This window comes from Lepisma saccharinum, chromosome 17 (assembly GCF_977018435.1).
Source record: "Lepisma saccharinum chromosome 17, izLepSacc3.1, whole genome shotgun sequence".
NCBI classification, from domain to species: domain Eukaryota; kingdom Metazoa; phylum Arthropoda; class Insecta; order Zygentoma; family Lepismatidae; genus Lepisma; species Lepisma saccharinum.
In genome coordinates, this window is record NC_139245.1 from 10,133,800 (window position 1) to 10,149,790 (window position 15,991).

At 37.3% G+C, this 15,991-nt stretch overlaps 1 protein-coding gene across 3 annotated transcripts in view; it reads left to right on the plus strand.

Annotated features, from left to right (window-relative positions):
- Dhit (regulator of G protein signaling double hit) overlaps positions 1 to 15,991 on the plus strand; it is a 358,490-nt gene that overhangs the window by 193,872 nt on the left and 148,627 nt on the right. The gene's annotated exons all lie outside the window — the stretch shown is intronic.

Genomic DNA, 15,991 nt, shown 5'->3' on the forward strand with positions numbered 1-15,991 from the left:
AACATAATAGAAATGTGGGCTTTTATAATGCCATGATTTGTTTGTGAAATATGTACCACAGAGAGCTAAAATAAATTGAAGAAGAAAAATAGCGTGATGGTCTAAATATGGGCTATGACATGAGGTCTAATGTTGAGATCACATTTTCAACAAATATTTGGAGGTTTTTTCTTAATTTCGATTTTTCTCATTCCGCGTGATTTCCAAAACAACAGATTATTCATAAATATGAATTTTATAATGTTTTGCGATAAATGACTTGTTTCTTTGAATTTTAATTGCTTTTTGTGATATTGCCACTAGTAGCCCATATTTAGACCACAATTTTGAAATACATCATTTTACCTTTTTTTGGAAAATGCTTTTATTTTTAAAAAAATGGAGACCTTCTATACTTTAGCATGCTATTACATTTAAGTATATATTTTTATATGCATTTTAAAGGCAGGTGCTTGATTTATTAATTTTTTTTCCCTCCGAAAATGACAACATAAAAAGGGGGCACATATTTAGACCTTTTCCTCTAAAGGGCCCGGATTTTGATGACCTAAAAATCTTTGAAAAATGACATTTAAAATGGCAACAAAAATCCTGTAAAATGACCTAGAAATCTTTGAAAAATGAGCTTTAAAATGGCAATAAAAATCCTGTAAAATGACCTAAAAATCTTTGAAAAATGACCCTTAAAATGGCAACAAAAATCCTATAAAATGACCTAAAAATTTTTGAAAAATGACCTTTAAAATGGCAACAAAAATCCTGCAAAATGACCTAAAAATCTTTGAAAAATGACCTTTATAATGGCAACAAAAATCCTGTAAAATGACCTAAAAATCTTTAAAAAATGACCTTTAAAATGGCAACAAAAATCCTGTAAAATGACCTAGCAATCTTTGAAAAATGACCTTTAAAGTGGCAACAAAAATCCTGTAAAATGACCTAAAAATCTTTGAAAAATGACCCTTAAAATGGCAACAAAAATCCTGTAAAAGACCTAAAAATCTTTGAAAAATGACCTTTAAAATGGCAACAAAAATCCTGTAAAATGACCTAGAAATCTTTGGAAAATGAGCTTTAAAATGGCAATAAAAATCCTGTAAAATGACCTAAAAATCTTTGAAAAATGACCTTTAAAATGGCAACAAAAATCCTGTAAAATGACCTAAAAATCTTTGAAAAATGACCTTTAAAGTGGCGACAAAATCCTGTAAAATGACCTAAAAATCTTTGAAAATTACCTTTAAAATGGCAACAAAAATTCTGTAAAATGACCTAAAATCTTTGAAAAATGACCCAAAAATTCGTACAAAACGCAATCTACTTATTGAAAATAGTATATATATTTATATTGTACACTGACTTTATGATCACAGTCAATAACATTGGGAGGAATTCACAAATATATGTCCTCACCAAATTCTGAGATTATCTGCTTCAAATGAGCAGCTTTAGATGGCTTTATCTTCGGCATTTTAAGTCCACTCGACACCTAAACTCACGAATAGAAGAAACAGAAGTCCCACACTCCCAACCGGGAATATAGGACTAAGATGCAAATGTTCGTGCTGAGTGACCTTGAATAATACAACGTTAAGCTGTCGCTTTCCTTTGATTCTCGAGCAAGCGGTATTTATTGTTAATTTTCAAAATAAACTTTTTGTTTATTCCGAAACAAACAATTTAACAATTACTTCTTCACCTTGGTGTGTTGTACGGACTGTGAATAAGAAACTCGACAAAGTTGCATTTCGCGATTTTCAGACAGGTTTTGTTGCGCTGGTAGCTAATACACGTCTGCTATCTTGTATTTCTGACGATAGATGGCACTAAAGAACATCCAATATTTCAAAACTCGCTATTGGTTGTAACCGTAACTTCCTTTCACGAAATGTGAAGAAATATAGTTTGAATTATACATTTCAGGAATTGAAAGTAACTATATTGGCTTTTAAGGAAATAATAGCTATATAAACCTAAACGGTAATCGTGCTATTTATAGGAATTCATTAAAGTTTTTGACCAGTTAAAAGATGAAATGTCATCAAAATACAGGCCGCGATTAGCCAAAAGTTGCAGAAATGCTAAGTAAAATAAGCCAAAACTCAATACTATCCCTAATCGCGAGGACACCCTAAATAGCTTTTTCGAAGAAAGCCTTTGCCATTTAAAGGGATATTGCACCACGGATTTTACTGCTGATTGATCGGATCGGTAAAATTATGAAGAAGTAATCTATTAATCTTTGTCATCCCTAAAAAAGAAACAGGAATTAGGAAATCTGGTTCAGTGGGCAAGAAGCAAATGATACCGTGGATGTCAGTAACGCCCACTGTTCTCCAGAAGAGGAGATATTTGTGGAAAGTTCCCACACTATATTCCTCCTACGCCGTCGTGCATTTTCTCTCGCTGCATCCGTTCCAGCACTTTTTCCGCGTCATTGACCGTCGCCTCGATGCACTCCCGGAGACCCTGTTATCTCCCAACGAGGAAGAAGGTTCCGGTCTTGACGTCATCGCACAGCCGGAAGTTACGCTCCTCGGCTGGCAATCTGGACGCGAAACGCAAACGAACGCTGGACGTAGAGGTGGCAAAAGGAATGTTACTCGCTGCAACGGAATGGCCGAGGAACGTGGTCGGAAGTACGTTACCTACACGTTGATGAGCACGATAAGCACCGTTCCTCCTTGGCAGGTTAGCATCTCGTCCATATCTTTCTTTGCCTTCGCTTCACAGAGCTGCTTGGAATTTGTAAAATGCTTTTCTGGTGTTTGTAAGGTTAAATCCACTTCCACGCTTAGTTGGTTTGATTAACTTTTACCTCTCTTTTCTGTGGATAATCTCGAAGCTGGGGATGACTTATAAGCAGTGGCGTGCCCAAGGGGGGTTGGTGGGAGTCATAACCCCCCTTTGGTTCAGTATTTCTAGAAATAACGTCAAAGGCGGGAAAATATTGCAAAATGAGGGCGGACTACTAAAAATCAGGGTTGTTAAAGGTTAAACTACACATAAATTCTAATGGGTTCTATCGGTTTCCGCTGTGGGACCGGAACCTTTTTTCTCGCGCAATTTAAATTCGGTCCAAGTTGCGCATTCTTACATTGAAAAAAGGTTCCTGGACCGTATTTAAATTGTTCCTGAAAAAAGGTTCCTGGACCGTTTAAATTGTTGCGGGAAAAAGGTTACTGGACCGAATTGAAATTCATTCTGGAAAAAATTTTCCTGGACCGAATTGAAATTCATTCTGGAAGAAAATGTTCCTGGACCGAATTGAAATTCATTCTGGAAAAAAAATGTTCCTGGACCGAATTGAAATTCATTCTGGAGAAAATGTTCCTGGACCGAATTGAAATTCATGCTGGAGAAAATGTTCCTGGACCGAATTGAAATTCATGCTGGAGAAAATGTTCCTGGACCGAATTGAAATTCATTCTGGAGAAAATGTTCGTGGACCGAATTGAAATTCATTCTGGAGAAAATGTTCCTGGACCGAATTGAAATTCATTCTGGAGAAAATGTTCCTGGACCGAATTGAAATTCATTCTGGAGAAAATGTTCGTGGACCGAATTGAAATTCATTCTGGAGAAAATGTTCGTGGACCGAATTGAAATTCATTCTGGAGAAAATGTTCCTGGACCGAATTGAAATTCATTCTGGAGAAAATGTTCCTGGACCGAATTGAAATTCATTCTGGAGAAAATGTTCCTGGACCGAATTGAAATTCATTCTGGAGAAAATGTTCCTGGACCGAATTGAAATTCATTCTGGAGAAAATGTTCCTGGACCGAATTGAAATTCATTCTGGAGAAAATGTTCCTGGACCGAATTGAAATTCATTCTGGAGAAAATGTTCCTGGACCGAATTGAAATTCATTCTGGAGAAAATGTTCCCGGACCGAATTGAAATTCATTCTGGAGAAAATGTTCGTGGACCGAATTGAAATTCATTCTGGAGAAAATGTTCCTGGACCGAATTGAAATTCATTCTGGAAAAAATGTTCCTGGACCGAATTGAAATTCATTCTGGAGAAAATGTTCCTGGACCGAATTGAAATTCATTCTGGAGAAAATGTTCGTGGACCGAATTGAAATTCATTCTGGAGAAAATGTTCCTGGACCGAATTGAAATTCATTCTGGAGAAAATGTTCCTGGACCGAATTGATATTCATTCTGGAGAAAATGTTCCTGGACCGAATTGAAATTCATTCTGGAGAAAATGTTCGTGGACCGAATTGAAATTCATTCTGGAGAAAATGTTCCTGGACCGAATTGAAATTCATTCTGGAAAAAATGTTCCTGGACCGAATTGAAATTCATTCTGGAGAAAATGTTCCTGGACCGAATTGAAATTCATTCTGGAGAAAATGTTCCTGGACCGAATTGAAATTCATTCTGGAAAAAAATGTTCCTGGACCGAATTGAAATTCATTCTGGAGAAAATGTTCCTGGACCGAATTGAAATTCATTCTGGAGAAAATGTTCCTGGACCGAATTGAAATTCATTCTGGAGAAAATGTTCGTGGACCGAATTGAAATTCATTCTGGAGAAAATGTTCGTGGACCGAATTGAAATTCATTCTGGAGAAAATGTTCCTGGACCGAATTGAAATTCATTCTGGAGAAAATGTTCGTGGACCGAATTGAAATTCATTCTGGAGAAAATGTTCCTGGACCGAATTGAAATTCATTCTGGAGAAAATGTTCCTGGACCGAATTGAAATTCATTCTGGAGAAAATGTTCCTGGACCGAATTGAAATTCATTCTGGAGAAAATGTTCCTGGACCGAATTGAAATTCATTCTGGAGAAAATGTTCCTGGACCGAATTGAAATTCATTCTGGAGAAAATGTTCCTGGACCGAATTGAAATTCATTCTGGAGAAAATGTTCCTGGACCGAATTGAAATTCATTCTGGAGAAAATGTTCCTGGACCGAATTGAAATTCATTCTGGAGAAAATGTTCCTGGACCGAATTGAAATTCATTCTGGAGTAAATGTTCCTGGACCGAATTGAAATTCATTCTGGAGAAAATGTTCCTGGACCGAATTGAAATTCATTCTGGAGAAAATGTTCCTGGACCGAATTGAAATTCATTCTGGAGAAAATGTTCCTGGACCGAATTGAAATTCATTCTGGAGAAAATGTTCCTGGACCGAATTGAAATTCATTCTGGAGAAAATGTTCCTGGACCGAATTGAAATTCATTCTGGAGAAAATGTTCCTGGACCGAATTGAAATTCATTCTGGAGAAAATGTTCCTGGACCGAATTGAAATTCATTCTGGAGAAAATGTTCCTGGACCGAATTGAAATTCATTCTGGAGAAAATGTTCCTGGACCGAATTGAAATTCATTCTGGAGAAAATGTTCCTGGACCGAATTGAAATTCATTCTGGAAAAAATGTTCCTGGACCGAATTGAAATTCATTCTGGAGAAAATGTTCCTGGACCGAATTGAAATTCATTCTGGAGAAAATGTTCGTGGACCGAATTGAAATTCATTCTGGAGAAAATGTTCCTGGACCGAATTGAAATTCATTCTGGAGAAAATGTTCCTGGACCGAATTGATATTCATTCTGGAGAAAATGTTCCTGGACCGAATTGAAATTCATTCTGGAGAAAATGTTCGTGGACCGAATTGAAATTCATTCTGGAGAAAATGTTCCTGGACCGAATTGAAATTCATTCTGGAAAAAATGTTCCTGGACCGAATTGAAATTCATTCTGGAGAAAATGTTCCTGGACCGAATTGAAATTCATTCTGGAGAAAATGTTCCTGGACCGAATTGAAATTCATTCTGGAAAAAAATGTTCCTGGACCGAATTGAAATTCATTCTGGAGAAAATGTTCCTGGACCGAATTGAAATTCATTCTGGAGAAAATGTTCCTGGACCGAATTGAAATTCATTCTGGAGAAAATGTTCGTGGACCGAATTGAAATTCATTCTGGAGAAAATGTTCGTGGACCGAATTGAAATTCATTCTGGAGAAAATGTTCCTGGACCGAATTGAAATTCATTCTGGAGAAAATGTTCCTGGACCGAATTGAAATTCATTCTGGAGAAAATGTTCCTGGACCGAATTGAAATTCATTCTGGAGAAAATGTTCCTGGACCGAATTGAAATTCATTCTGGAGAAAATGTTCGTGGACCGAATTGAAATTCATTCTGGAGAAAATGTTCCTGGACCGAATTGAAATTCATTCTGGAGAAAATGTTCCTGGACCGAATTGAAATTCATTCTGGAGAAAATGTTCCTGGACCGAATTGAAATTCATTCTGGAGAAAATGTTCGTGGACCGAATTGAAATTCATTCTGGAGAAAATGTTCCTGGACCGAATTGAAATTCATTCTGGAGAAAATGTTCGTGGACCGAATTGAAATTCATTCTGGAGAAAATGTTCCTGGACCGAATTGAAATTCATTCTGGAGAAAATGTTCGTGGACCGAATTGAAATTCATTCTGGAGAAAATGTTCGTGGACCGAATTGAAATTCATTCTGGAGAAAATGTTCCTGGACCGAATTGAAATTCATGCTGGAAAAAATGTTCCTGGACCGAATTGAAATACTTTACAGATAAAAAGGTTGTTTACGGTCCAGAACCGCTTGCTGATTTTCTCTCCTGGACCGGAATTGAATTTATTTAAAATTCCTGGACCTTTAAAATCCCTGCTAAAAATATTATAGTATACTTAACCCTCGCCCCTTTCGAAAATCCTGGGCACGCCGCTGGTGATAAGTACAAGAAAGGACAATCACACACACAAATAGACAGCACACAAGTCCCACAGAGGACTCTACTGGCTATGAGTCCAGACGCCACAGCCTCGCTAGCCTGCAAAATGCAGTCCAGAATGTACTACGTGGAAGTGAGGTTGATATCTGGGTGTTCTTCTGGAACGGCCTTAAACCAGACGTTTATGCATAAGTAGCTGATTGCCCGGCGTTGTCTGGGTATTTATTTATACCAGTCCTCTATTAGACAGGGAAATAATGAATTATTACTATAGTGTAAAATGAACTTGGAGTTGAACGCCATTGGGAGTGCCACTATTCATCTTAGCGACCCCGAAAACTATGGATTCCACACTAATATCGGTCGTTTTCGAATATTTTTACATGTCACCCCCTTCCCACCCCTACCCCTAGGGGTGCCAGAGGTCTCTTGGAATTGAACGGCATTGGGAGTGTCACTATTCATCTTAGCGACCCCGAAAACTATAGATTCCACACTAATATCGGTCGTTTTCGAATATTTTTACATGTCACCCCCTTCCCACCCCTACCCCTAGGGGTGCCAGAGGTATCTTGGAATTGAACGGCATTGGGAGTGTCACTATTCATCTTAGCGACCCCGAAAACTATGGATTCCACACTAATATCGGTCGTTTTACTAGTCACCCCCTTCCAGCCCCCACCCGGGTTCCAGATGTGTCTGGAGTTGAACGGCATTGGGAGTGTCTTAGCGACCCCGAAAACTATGGATTCCACACTAATATAGGTCGTTTTCTAATATTTTTACATGTCACCCCCTTCCCACCCCTACCCCTAGGGGTGCCAGAGGTGTCTTGGATTTGAACGGCATTGGTAGTGTCACTATTCATCTTAGCGACCCCGAAAACTATGGATTTCACACTAATATCGGTCGTTTTCGATTATTTTTACATGTCACCCCCTTGCCAGCCCCACCCCTATGGGTGCCAGGGGTGTCTTACCACCACAGTATATCTTTCCATATTGCAAGTAATATGTATACCAAGTTTGGTTGAAATCGCTCCAGGCGTTCGAGAGTTATGGCTGTACAAACACACACACATACATCCATTTTTATATATTAGATTAAAGGCTCCTGCCTAGCCCAATGGTTAGTGTTCTCGTCTTTGATGCTGGTGATCATGGTTCGACTTTCACTGGTAGCCTCCAAAATGTCGCTGTTCACCCCGCCTCGTGAAGACAATTGGGGATCTACGTGAAAAGTGCTGCTTGAGGTTTCGAAAGCGTGGAAACAGCTGCGATGGGACTCGCAGAGCTGATCAGCTTGTGCCAAAATCTTCATAATTCCCCTTTTGTTAGGGGCAAAGCAAGCCGCCCCCCCAACTGGGTGCCAATCGAACTATAAACACACCGCATGAAGTTCGAGATCACGGCAACGTTTTCCAGCTTGTTTTGTTTTTAAATCTCATAATGATGGCACGTTTAGAACGTAGGGACATCTCCTCCGAACGTGCTCTATATTATTCAAATGTTCCTGCAAGGTAAAGGCCAGCGGAGCCACCATCACTATTCTAAACTTCTGACCTCCGTAACGGAGTGGTTAGCACAGCGCGCTACGTCACCAGGGGTCTAAGGTTCGATTCCCGGCCTGGGTGTTCATTGTGACTGTCCCTTCATCAATCTCATCATATCATCACTCATCCTCATCTTCGTGATTAGCCAAAAGTGGCACAAAAGCGAAGTAAAATAAACAAATTTGATAAATCAATCAATCAATCTCCCTTTGTAACGGATGTATTCGCTAGCTTCTATCTTGCACGAATAGGAAATAATTAATTTTCTCTATCCAATAGACAAGAGGGCCCACCATTCTGGTTGCCAGCGCACCATCTAGTGTTTTCCTTACTAGAAATTCTTGACTAGCATACGCTTCGGTGACCAGGCGAGTTGAGTGGTCGACTCACGTTGATTCCAAGCTTTGGCGTTCCTTTGTGTGTATCTCTATCAATTGAATCGGCAGGTTTTAAGAAGGGAATGAAGACCAAAAAATGGGAAAATGACCCTTTGTACTCGACATCATCGGAAAGCGTCGCTCTACACGTGAGTGTGTAGAAAGATATAAAAAGCAGTCCCTAGAGGAAGATATAGAATGCAACGTTCCTCTTGTGCACTTCTTAAAAAGCTGACGATGTTCTCCTCGTCAGAGGATCAAAAGGGGAGAGAGATACATTTCTGAATTCATTTGCTCACTTATTAACTTTTCTAAATGTTTCATATACGAGCATGTCCTTAATTATCTTAATTGGCTATATATAACATTTTATTCACTCCTTCTATAATTTTTATACTCTTCCTTTATGTATTTTGCATATACTATAATATATATAATCGCTCTCCTCCGCTTCTAGTTTCTATAATGTACTCTGCTCTTCTTTATATGGCGTGCTGCCATCTATCGTCGCTCTCGGTAAACATTTCTTCCTTGTATTTCTCATTGTGTCGTCGGAACTGGCAAGTGACAAGAACCCTGAAATCAACGTAAGGTGTAAGAAGGAAATGAATCCCTACCACTTATACACTTCTTTTTGATTTCCCACAAATTTACTTTTTGGACTTATTCCCTTCTTAAACCTGCCGATTCAATTGTATCTAATTATGATTCATCTTATCGTCGCTGTTAGCCACAAGTGACAGAAATAGACTTAAAATAAAACACAAAATATAACAAATTCTATTGGATTCATTATTCTAAATTTAACGTAGCTAAATTTTGAAGTTTAACAATGAATGTCTGACTGATGGAAATGTAGATGTCGCACTAAACTATTGTATTCAATTGATTTCTCTGCGGTGAAAATAGCATAAGTAATTGGGAGAAGTTAATTAAAGAAATATAAATGTGTTGATTTGTTTTAATTAAACAAAGTATTTACATATGAAAGTGCAAGATTGTCTTTGTCTGTTAACAAAAATTATATTTCCTTAGAGTATTAAGTAGAGTCAAGTTAACATATACATATATGTTTTCATTCTTCTTTTGTATGATGTGGGATGTTTGGGTACTTTTATTTAGTGTATACTACGTTAAATTATATTCCCCTCGCAAACATGAGGCATTCAGTTAGGTTAGGTTACGTTAGGTTCCATAAGTGGGAATCGTATTCGGCGGAATACATGTGGCGGTAGTTGTACTATTGAATGAAAGTGATCAACAAGGCAGAAGTCAAGTGTTCAAATCAACCTTGTATAAGTGCATAGGATGGAAAATTAAAGTGAATGAAAATAAATTAGGGCCATCTTGCTATCATATTTCCCAGAACTTGACTGAACAGAATGTAAGATGTTAATTCTCGGAAAAGAATATTATTTTCATTCACATTACATTTCAAGCTTGATCCGAATGAGGATTATATTTTAAATCGCATATAATTAATTTGCATGATGGTGTTAGTACTTAAATCATAATTCCGGAAAGAGAGAGATTGCTAATATTTCAGAAAACACAAATATGGATTATGTACGCAATTTTTTCGTGAAATTCGATATTTTAAACTTTGCTAATTTACTCTGTAGTCTCACGTTACATTCTAATCGGATAACTGGTATTCTTATCAGAAATATAATAATATTTCAAGTTGCTAAGCACATCCTGACATTTCATTTGTAGAGATGAATATGGATTCCTGTAATTAGTCAGGATGGCACTCCTTACAGAATAAGAAATGTCAGTGGCAATGTGAATCTTAGCAGGATATTAATGTCATTCCTGGGGACAAGTATCGCAGAAACTGGAGTCCCGACCCGTAAATTGTTTTTTGTCATATTTTTACCCATGCGATTTTTTTTAATATTACAAACCGACACCATGTAAGTGCATACTGTTAAAAGTTGGCTGAAGAAATGATGGTCCAAGACCAAGCAACTATCCAGGGGTTCCCAAAGTGTGCGCCGCGGCACCCTTGGCTGGCTCACAGGGGCACCGCGAATGTTGCTATATTTTTACTGAAATGATATGCTTCTTCCAAATAATGTGCTTATTTGGTAGAGGAAAGTGACCAAAGCACTACCCCCGTTTTGTTTTTCGTCCCTGGTGTCATTATGGAATATTTTTTTCTATTAGAAATTTAATAAAATGGGTTCTTTGATATGTTTGCTAACGTTTTGAGTAACTTAATCCACCTTAAAGCGCATGATGCTTTGCCAGTAAGCATATCTGTAAAAAGGGACGAAAAGTAACAACGGAGAAAAAGTGGCCAAAGATCCAAAAATTGGAAAAGACGCAAACAAATGTAAATATATGGTATGTAGTAAATGAATTACATTTATTGAGCTTGCATAAAGAATATACGTGGGTCGTTCAATATATAAGTTTCCGTATGCTGTAAAAAAAAATATTTTTAAGATACGTTAGAAAACTATACATACATGTGTAGGAGGATCCTTCCTCACTTCTCCACATAATCCCCATAGAGATTCAGGCATTTGTCCCACCGTTGCACCAATTTGTCCATACCCTTTGCAAGAAAATCAGGGCTCTGGCTATTGAGCACTATTCTCACATTACGCTTCACTTCTTCATCTGTTTCGAAACGGATACCTTTCAATTCAGACTTTAACACCGGAAAAAGATGGAAATTACTCGGTGCTAAATCGGGGCCGTAAGGAGGGTGGGGCAGCCGTTCCCACCCCAATTCTTCAATTTTGTGTTGTGTTTGCACTGCTGAGTGAGGGCGAGCGTCATCGTCAAGAAGAATGACACCAGCTGACAGGAGACCTGGTCGTTTATGTCGAATTGCGTTTTTCAGTTTATCCAATGTTTGACAATAACGATCAGCATTAATTGTTCTTCCTTGCTCCAAAAAGTCCATCAGCAGAACACCCTTAGCATCCATGCTTCTGAACTCCTTATGACGTGAGCCCGTGTTTTCCGAACAAGCATTTACTTTTCGCCCTTGAGCGCATGCGCCTTCACGTCTGTTAACGAATCGACTGTTGTTTCTTGTAGACGAAGGATGGCGCTTGTCAACCATGTGCTTCTTTTTAATGGCATTACTTTATACAATATTTTATAGCACAGGGAAACTTATATATTGAACGTCCCTAGTAGATGTACAAAAGTAATATAATATAGACTACCAATATCCTAACTACGTCAATCGCCCTTTCCATTTGTTGGACATCCCACCTTCTCCCACCTGCATTGCCTTTTCCCTTCAACATCTGAAACATTATGTAAAAGGACTTTACTAACGAGTAACGACCCTTTGCTTCAATTACAATTGTAATGTTAGGCATTCATTGAGGGGTCCTACTTAGGGCATTTTACTGGTGGAGTCTTATTGTTTACACAATAGAACCACACGTATCTTCAAACAAACCATTACCATAATTTCAAAGTACAATACTTACTAGTGTCTAAATTGTAACAAGATTGCTACTTATCTCTCTCTTAATTAGCAAAATTCCCACTGTTGTGCACCGATGTACAAACTTTCATTCACGCAATAACAAGTCATGGCGGACCACAGCACCTGATACTTGAACGTTACTGCTGATACCTTCCCTACACAATCTTTTCGTTATTCTTGACGTGTTTCGCCCATTGTCACCACGCGGCAGCACCTACTTACGGAAACAGAAAGGGGCCTAGGGAGTGAGGTCCGGGTTTGGTTATTTTCCTCTAGTTTTTATATGTAAATTGTTTCTGAATTTGAAATATATTTTCACTTTTTAACTTAAGGCAAGCATATGGGAGCCGTCGAAATTCTTGAAACGCTAACAGCACCACGAAGCGAGAAAAATTGGGAACCTCTGAACTACGCCGTAAAACAAATGACCGCCATTGTTATTCAGTTATTAACGGCCATTATATAGTACCTAATTAATGTAAGTTTGATGATTCAGTTCCAACAAAACATCATATATGGTTAGGCTGACCATACGTCCCGTTTTGACCGGGACAGTTCCGTTTCAGAGGCGTGTCCCGGTCGTCCCATCGATATTATTTTAAAACCACTATTTGTCCCATTTTATAAAAGTTAGCAGTTATCTCGAAAACCAAATCTAAATTTGAGAGACATTATAAATGTCAATATGACATTAAACATATATGACAATAAAATATAATGGTCACCCTATGTATGGTACACACAACTGCAATTTATATTCATTAACTAATTTTATGTATGATAAAAATACCGAAATTTAAATAAAAAATTTTGCATCTCATGATGTAAACAGGTTAAGCGTTACATTTTAATAGTATAATATTGTAAATGTTAGGATAACTTCTAACAGTATATGCATGGATAATAACCTGATATTGTATATTTCATTCTCTCGTTCTTCCAATACCGATACGATCTGTATTATTTTAATTGATGACGTAATCAATAATTTGGTGGGAGAGTTCTATTCATACACGACTCTGTAACGGTTTATGCTCTTGAATAGTAATGAGATTATGGATTTAGCTCCATCTACTGTTTAGCATTTATATCATTCGATATTGATGAAACAAATGCCTATCTGCAAGCTTAAATAACACCGCCTCCCTCAAATCGCATAAAAGCGGTACAATTGGCTTAAATGAGGATCTGGTGCATGCAAATTAACACCAGCTTTAAAATGTGTACCTTTGGTGTGTTTACAAAATAATCGGTTATACGCGTGAACTTTTCTCTTGATAATGGTTTCATTTAACTGTTGAACTTAACCTGCCGTTTATTCTGTTTTAAGTTCCATTGTCTTTACCAACAACATATGTTAACAGCGTGCCCAAAAAGTGCCGGAACCAAGATTTTGTACAAAACTTTTGTATAAGAAGCGACATAAAAGTTCAGTATGGGGGAAAAGTTACTAAAGTTGAGAAAAGTAAAGTAAGAAGAAACATGGATAAAATACAGCTATGGAGTAGCTTGCAATAATTTACAATGTGTATCCGTGGTTATTTATAGAATTGGTAAAGAACGATAAATTTTCATGTATTTGGTGCATTACAGGACGGTTTAAGGGATTAATTATGACTTATTCATTAAAAATGTGTTTTTTTTAGAAATTACGAGATGTACTGGCAACATTGGTCGTGTCACAGAACAGTACCAGATGTGGCAGACCTGGCTATATTATTCAGTCAATGCCAGATGACTATCTTTTTGTACGATTTTTTTTGTATTACTCATACTTGATCATAACTGCATAACTGGAGGCGTTCTTCAAGAATTGAACCACTATGAAAATGTGTATTTCTTTAACAACACTTAATTACATTACACAAATTAATTGGAATATATTTTATATTTCCAGTTTCAGTTATTGAAAAATTCCTCTTATAAGATCAATCACATGCTATTTTAAACTTGTCCCCTTACAAAAATTCGTAGCTAGTCCCATGCAGGCCAATTGATTGAAAATTCTCGATAAACCGCTGGATGTTGTTATCAATATCACCTATAAAGCGACAAGGAATTCATAGCTTCGATTTTGCGACGCAAGGGTGCAGCACTGTTACCTCAGGCTCCCCGCATGTTGTTGACGCAGAGGAATTTGAGGTGTTTGCTCGCATAGCTTAAAGTCTTTTTCCTTTTACATTTTCTGCACTTACCAATTCCCAAGGATCAGCTAGTCCCCTCTGCCGGCTAAAACTGAAAGCAAACACGTCGAGAACCGCGGATAGGTTTCGCTTCTCTCTCCCTAGAGGACTCTGCAAGCGCAGGCGTTCACTGTCTTAATCCGCAGACGAAGTTTGCCAAACTGAACGTTAGCAGGCGTTCTTTGCGAGTAACAAATGGGGTGTAGTTAAATTATGTAAACAAATCGATATTAATATTTAGCTGTTGTGTTGAGGCGGGGCTATTATTTCCAAGTCTCGTAAATAATTAATGCCGCTACGAATTTTTAAGTGAACATGATATCCCATGTAATGGCTCAATTTTAATGTATCGTCTGCTAGTATTTAGTGGTTTCAGTCAATAACCGGAACGCCAAACACAAATAAATAGACACAGCTGTTCTCACCATGGGAGAAAACAGCAGGAGGCACTTGCCCCCTTCCCCCTGATATTTCTGGAAAGAGTAATTCGAACGGTGGAATTGTAGAGATATTTTAAAACAAAACTATTGTTTTCAGTGACTTACAGTAAGTTACAGCAACTATTATTATTATTATTTGAGACTCAGCTGTTAGCATATGCAGATGATGTAGACTTATTGGGGAATGATGTAAATACAATTGAGAATAATGCTAAAATATTTTTCAAAGCACATAAAGAGATAGGTTTGGAAGTTAGCACAGAGAAAACTAAATATAATATATAAGCATTGCTTACAGGCATATAAGTAATAATCAAAATCTAATTATTGATAGCAACTCGTTTGATCCAGTTTCCAAATTCAAATACTTAGGAGTAATAAATACTAAATAATAAAAAGCAGGCTTAATTCAGGAAATGTATGTTACATTTCTCTTCATAAACTATTGTCTTCTCGTTTATTATCTAAGAAACTAAAAGTTAAAATATACAAAACAGTAATTTTGCCTGTATTATTATATGGATGCGAAACTTCGTCCCTTACATTTAGAAAGGAACATAAATTGAGAGTATTGAAAATAAGATCCTTAGGAAAATATTTGGACCTAAAAGGGATGAGGAGACAGGTGAGTGGAGAAGGTTACATAATTTAGAAGTACAGAATTTGTATTCATGTCCAGATATTATTAGAATAATTAAATGAAGAAGACTTAGGTGGGCAGGCCATGTGGCACGAATGGGAAAGGAGAGAAGAGTTTATAGGATTCTTGTTCGGAAACCTGTTGGTAAGAGACCAGTAGGAAGACCAAGACAAGGATGGAGGGATAATGTTAAGATGGACCTAAAGGAAATCGTTAGGGATGGAAAAGAGTATATAGATCTTGCTCAGGATAGGGACAGATGGAAGGCCTGTGTTGCTGCAGCCATGAACCTTCGGGTTTAAGAAGGCTACAGTTAGTTAGTTAGTTAGTTAGTAGGTTACATTTAAGCTTAGTCTATTTTACACTGATTTATAAAAAAACAGCCTTTTGTCCTACATGAACTAATGTTAAGTGTACAGTTATGCAAATTGTATATAGGTATACAGAATATGGAAATTACAAATTCATGTAGCTAATTTTTTAAAAAAAGCATAAGAAGTGGTAGTAGTAGTAAGAGTAAGGTAATGATAATAATAATAACAAATTAAAAACAATAATAAAAGTAATAGAAGCAATAATAATAATAAAGTTTCTATGACTCT